The following is a 6,642-nucleotide window of genomic DNA, read 5'->3' as shown; positions in this document are numbered from 1 at the left end:
TATAAAATAAATGTGACATTTTAGTCACAAAGGAAAATACTCTTCTTTATATATTGAAAACCTGTATGGTTTTGATAAGATGTATATAACCAGCAAGAACCCAGTAAATGCAACTTGATTGTGATAATCCTGACTCAAAAGAATTGAATTACACATAGAAAATAAAATTACTACAAACTATTTCATGTAAATTAGCTAAGAAAGTAGCATTTCCAAGGACTGAGGCTCCTATCTTTAGATCATTTTCCTAGAAAATTGTCACAATGTATTGTTTAAAGCTATTCTTGCTTTGTGTAATTATTTCACTACTTTGAAATTTATAAGGCATCAAGAAATTTAATATGTTAGATACTTAGCCTATAGAGAACAAAGTTCTGGCTTATTTGGGAGCAGTTCAAGTGATGATTAAAACATTAAATGGCTTGTAGTGCATGATTAATTTTATCCCTCTATGTAAATAGAGGTAATAGGAGGGTCTCATAAGATGAATGTGAGGGAAAAGGAACTTATTTTTACTTCTCATTGACAAATTGCAATGTTACACCAATAATAATTCAGAGTGGCATCTTAATACTAACTCTTGGTGCAAATATCTTTCATCCACTTTAAATTAAATACAGTTTTATAATGTGTTGTGAAAATTAAAATGGCAGCCTTTCCTTTTTATGTTGAGAATTTGAAAAGTTTGTGGTTCTATCCCATTGGTTAAAACTGAGGAAAGTAAGAAACTGACCTGTAACCTCAGCTACTTGTAAGGCTGAGGCAGGAGGATCAGGGCTGCAGTGCAGTATGGCTGTGATTGTAAATAGCCACTACACTTTAACTTGGACAACATAGTGAGATCTTGTCTAAAAAAAAAAAAAATCCTGAGGAAAGTAGGAAAAATTTTTCTTATAAAATTTTTGGGTAAGACTGTCAGTAATACAATAGTGTTTGTGGGGCAAATAAACAAATGCATTGCCAACACAGTGTAATCTTGTCATACAGACAAGGAACCAAAAAAGAACCAGAAACAAATAAAACAAACAAAATACAAAGGAAAAACAGCCCTTGTGAAAGGTCTTCACTGCTGTTACGAAAACATACAAAAGTCAGCATGATACATTTTAGAAAAGACCCTGGACTGGTCATAGCTCTTAGATTAATTTGGATAAGTTACCTAGCCTTTATGGGTCTCAGTTACCTTATTAAAGATGAATACTCCAGTGGTTCTAAAATATAGTACATAGATTGGTGTTATCTATGGTAAAATATTCATAGGTAAAAGAAACTATTAAGGACATTTGAAAAAATTTTAATTCTAAGGACTATTCTTTGGTATTTTGTTCTCTTTTTGGATTAAAAAGTGTGATAACAGTGATTGTTTTAAAATCTTAAGTTAAACATGTTGACAACTCTATGCTAATGGCAGAAGTGTTTTTTTTTTTTTCTTTTAAACTTCACACTGTTTTAATAAACTTGAAAAATTCAGAAAACTCCAGTAGATATCTATAGGCTTTGCTACAGCCTTTTTCTATGACTATGAAATATTACAAAAGCAATTGCTACAAGCAGTAGACCTACAATGCAAGCATATGTTTTTCTTTTTTAACACACAGAAGTGCTAGCCAATCTAGTACATATTTCTGGCAATACTTTCCAAAGGTTATTGTAGGAGTAGCTGAGGTAATAACAGCTATTGGAAATCTGAATCTGTCCATACCTACCCAGTGCCACAGTTACATAGATCAATAAGCAGATAAAGTTAAAACCACACAAATCTTATGCCTTCAGACTACCTGGAAGACAGAAATATTAAAACTGCAACTTACCTGTAAACACGAAAATAAACAGTAAGTTATAGTAGATCATATTTTAAGCTCCTGCCCCAGGTCTTTGTGGAAAGGTACTAACTGGAAACACTGTATGGAAAAAAGAAGAAGATATTGTTATAAAACTGTATCAATATAAAACAGAGTCCTGGGAAATTAGAGCACTGACACAGAGAAAGGATTTAAAAGTATATATGTAGGGCTTAAGGAAGACATCTTGGAAGGGAAATACTTCAGGAAGAGGATATAAATGAAGGGGAAATTGCTCTTTAGGAATTGAGCAGAAAAGAGAAAGGAATGGGAAATTTAGAATCCTTCAAGACAAAAGAAAACTAAAAATTCAAAGGACAAAAAATCATTTTCCCTGACTCCTCAGAAAAGCCGTGAATTAAGGAAACTGCCATACAATAGAAAAGATGATTATTAAAATAGTAATGTGTAAATCACCCCAAATTCCAGCCGTGTCTATGCAGTAAGGAAATGTAAACAGCCTTATCTATACAAAACTACCGAAGAAGAAAACAGAAAATGAGAATTAAAACTTATGGATTGGTAAATTTCCAGAAAATCAACCTCTTAAATAGAAAAAAATGGTATCATAGTACTCCAAAACAAATTAAATATTCTCAACACATGTCAAATAATACATCAAATCAGTGATCCAAATATTAATATATGGATGGAAAACAAAGTAAGAATTGATTGGAATCAGGCAAGAAATTGATATGGAAAAAATGGCAGAAATATCGAAATTGTAAGGTGTTGAAGAGAAGATTGATTTAAATGAAAACTTAAGTGGCATTGAATAAAGCTAGAAAAACAACCAATAGAATGCAAGTGAGATAGAAATTTTTTAGAAACTGGTTGAAATGGAAATCAGGAAAAGGAGACTGAACAAATGTATACTTGGAGTCTATGAGGCAGAAGAAACAATGGGACAATAAAATATTAATCGATAATAGTTTTCAGAGATAACAGAAGGCATGACTTTACACATTTAAAGAGTCTATAGGGAACCTTGGGAGATTTACCATGATCAATTAGCTCCAAGCATGTCCTAATATACTACTAGGCTTTAATTACTCACAAAAAATTCTCAGTGCTTCCTGGAAAAACCGTCAAGTAACTTACAAAGACAACGTTATTATACTGGTATTAGACTTCTCAGAAGCAATAAATAAAGCAAAGGAATAATGGCAACGTTTTCAAGAAACACATTGGATTTGCTCCCTCCCCCGAGTTCCAGCTAGGAGGCTTCTTGCCCCATGAAAATCGTTATAAAGTTCAGCTAGAGAATTCCTTCTTGCTGTGGAGTTTTACTTCCTGGTTGTCTGACAACCTCTTGACGGATCTCTGTGGTGCCAGGCAGGAATGGCTTGCTAGGGGATCCAGCGAGCTCCCAGGGCCTTTCTGCTGCTTCCTATACCCTGTATTTTGCTTGGCTCTTCAAATTGACTGAGCTCCATGTAAAGTCAGAAACTTCTCCTGCAAACAGACCATCAGCTTCTCCTCTGGGAGTATGTGTTTAGGAGAGTAGGGTCCTCCTTTTTCACTTGTGCAGTTGGGGCACTCACAGTTTTGGCTGGGGTCTCCTGGGTCCTACAGTAGCATTCACTTCCTTCAGAAGGTCTGTGGATCCTCTCAAGATTGCGGGTTTGTTCTTGCAGTTGATGTGGAGCTGAAACTGACAAAGGGAGCTGCCATCTGCTGCTCTGTCCAGAGCTGCAGTCTAGTCCCGCTTCTGGTCTCCCATGGATCTCTTAATAGAGGTTTGTTTTTTCTATCCTCAATTTGTTTGGAGTTTTTATCATTATGGGATGCTGAATTTTATCCATTGCTTTTGCAGCACATATTAAAATACGTTGTTTTCATTTTTCTTCCTGTTAATGTGGCATTTCGTATTTATTAGTGTGTGACTGTTAAACCATTTTTGCATCCCTGGGATGCATCCAACTTGATCATAGTGAACTTTTAAATGTACTGTTGGATTTTGTTTGTTGTCTTAAGAATTTTTTTTTCCCATTTATTTTATTGCATTTTAGGTTTTGGGGTACATGTAAAGAACATGCAAGATTGTTGCATAGGTACACACATGGCAGTGTGATTTGCTGCCTTCCTCCCCATCACCTACGTCTGGCATCTTTACCCTTGCTCACCATCCCCCACCGTCTCTCCCCTATTTCCTCCCAACTGACCCCAGTGTGTTGTGCTTCCCTCCCTGTGTCCATGTCTTCTCATTGTTAAAGACAGTGTGGCGATTCCTCAAGGACCTAGAAATAGAAATTCCATTTGACCCAGCAATCCCATTACTGGATATATATCCAAAGGATTATAAATCATTCTATAAGGACACGTGCACATGAATGTTCATTGCAGCACTGTTTACAATAGCAAAGACCTGGAACCAACCCAAATGCCCATCAATGATAGACTGGACAGGGAAAATGTGGCATATATACACCATAGAATATTATGCAGCCATCAAAAATGATGAGTTTGTGTCCTTTGTAGGGACATGGATGAACCTGGAAACCATCATTCTCAGCAAACTGACAGAAGAGCAGAATTTTTTTTACCTGTTTTCATCAGGGATATTGGTCTGTAGTTTTGTTTTGTTGTTGTTATATCCTTGTCTGGTTTTGGAAACACGGTAATGCTGACCTTTTAATATGAGTGGGAAAATATTCCCCTTTTTCAATTTTCTGCGATAGTTTGAAGAGAATTGGTGTTACTTTTTAAATGTTTGATAGAATTCAGCAGTGAAGCCATCAGATCCTAGGTTTTTCATTGATGAGAAAGTTTTTATGACTGCTTCTGTCCTGTTACATATTATTGGTCATTTCAGGTTTTCTAGTTCTTCATAATTCAGGCCTGGTAGGTTGTGTGTGTCCAGGAAGTTGCCTATTTCTTTTATCAGAATTGTTGGCTTATAGTTTTTGATAATATTCTGAACTTTTAGATTTCTGTTATTAATTGTAATGTCACCTTTTTCATCAGATTTTGAGTCGTCTTTCTTTTTCTCTTAGTATAGCTAAAAGGTTTGCTGATTTTTGTTGATCTTTTTAAAAAACCAACTCATTGGTTTGTTAATGGTTTATAATATTTTTAAAATCTCTATTTTGCTTATTTTGGTCTGATATTCATTATTTCTTCTGCTATTTTGGATTTACTTTGTCTTTGGTTTTTTAGTTCCTTGACATGCAATGTTAGTTAGCTTGTTTGATATCTTTCTACTGTTTGATGTGGGCATTGATCATTATAATCTTCCCTTGTAAGAACTGCTTTTCTTGTATCTCATAGGTTTGGGTATGTTATTTTCATTGGTCTCCAAGACTGTCTAAATTAACTTTTTAATTTCTTTATGACCGATTTGTTGTTCAGGAGCATGTAGTTTAATTTCCATGAATTTGTACAGTTTCCCATTTCCTTTTGACACTGATTTCTAATTTATTCCGTGTGGTTATTAAATGTTCTTGATATGATCTTGGTTTTTAAACATTTGTGAAGACTTGGGAAGTAGCATGGTATTTTCTGGAAAAATGTTCCATGTGCTGTTGAAAGAACTGTAAATTATGTAGCTATTGGGTACAACGTTCTGTAAATGTGAAGTGCTTTTGATTTAGAGTGCAGTTTAACTCTGATGTTTCTTTGTTGATTTTCTGTCTGAATTATTTGTCTATTGCTGAAAGTGGAGTGTTGAAGTGCCCTACTATTATTGTATGATAGTCTTTCTCTTTAGTTCTGTTAATATTTATGTGATTGAGAGCCCCAGTGTTTGGTGCATGTGCATTTATAATTGTCATCCTCTTACGATGATGATCCTTTAACCAATATATGGTGGCCTTTTTGCCCTTTTCTTTTATTAAAGTCTGTTTTATCTATTATAGCTACTTTTCTTTTTTGACTTCCATTTACACAGAGTATGTTTTTCCGTCTTTTCACTTTCAGTCTGTGTGTTTCTTTACAGGTTGAAGGGAGTTTCTCATAGACAGTATATAGTTGGGGCTTTTTCATCTGTTTTGCTAGTTTTTGTCTTTTAAATGGATAATTTAATCTATTAACATTTAAGATTATTTATAGGTGTTTAGTATTGCCATTTTGCTACTTGTTATCTGGTTGTTTTGTAGATCCTTTTTTCTTTTTTCTTCTCTTAATTTGTGGGTAATTCATGTACATCCTTTTTCTCTTTTTTCTTTTTTTACTTTTTAAATTTGTGAGTAAATTATGTTTTTCTGGTAGTATGTTTTGATTCTTTGCTATTTGTTTTTAGTGTCTCTATTATAGGTTTTTGCTTTACGGTTACTATGAGATTTGAAAAATGTTATGTTAAACTAATAATTCCACTTCAATTGCAAAGAAAAGTATAAAAAACAAACTCTACACTTTAACACCATTTCCTCCAACACCTTTTGACTTTTCAGTGTTTCAATTTACATATTTTTGTATTTCCTATCTCTTAACCAATTATTGTAGTTATTATTGTCTTTAATAGTTTTGTCTTTTAGTCTTCCTAAAGTATAAATGGTTTACATATCATAATTACAATATTAGAGTATTATGAATTTGTAGTTTTTTATACAATGAGCTTTAAACCTTCAGATGTTTTCTTGTTATATTTTAGCCTACATTTTTTCTTAATTGAATAAATCACTTTAGCATTTCTTGTAAGACAGGCTTGATGTTGATGAATTACCTCAGCTTTTATATCTCCTTCATATTTGAAGAATCATTTTGCTCGGTGTAATATCTTGCCTGGCATTGCCTCACCCCACCCCCCAAGCACTTTAAAAAATCATTTGATTCTGTCATAACCTGTAGGGTATCTGCTGAG

Source organism: Cebus imitator, unplaced genomic scaffold (genome assembly GCF_001604975.1).
Source record: "Cebus imitator isolate Cc_AM_T3 unplaced genomic scaffold, Cebus_imitator-1.0 Scaffold154, whole genome shotgun sequence".
NCBI classification, from domain to species: Eukaryota; Metazoa; Chordata; class Mammalia; order Primates; family Cebidae; genus Cebus; species Cebus imitator.
The sequence above is the reverse complement of the archived record's forward strand: the minus strand, read 5'-3'. Positions refer to the sequence as shown.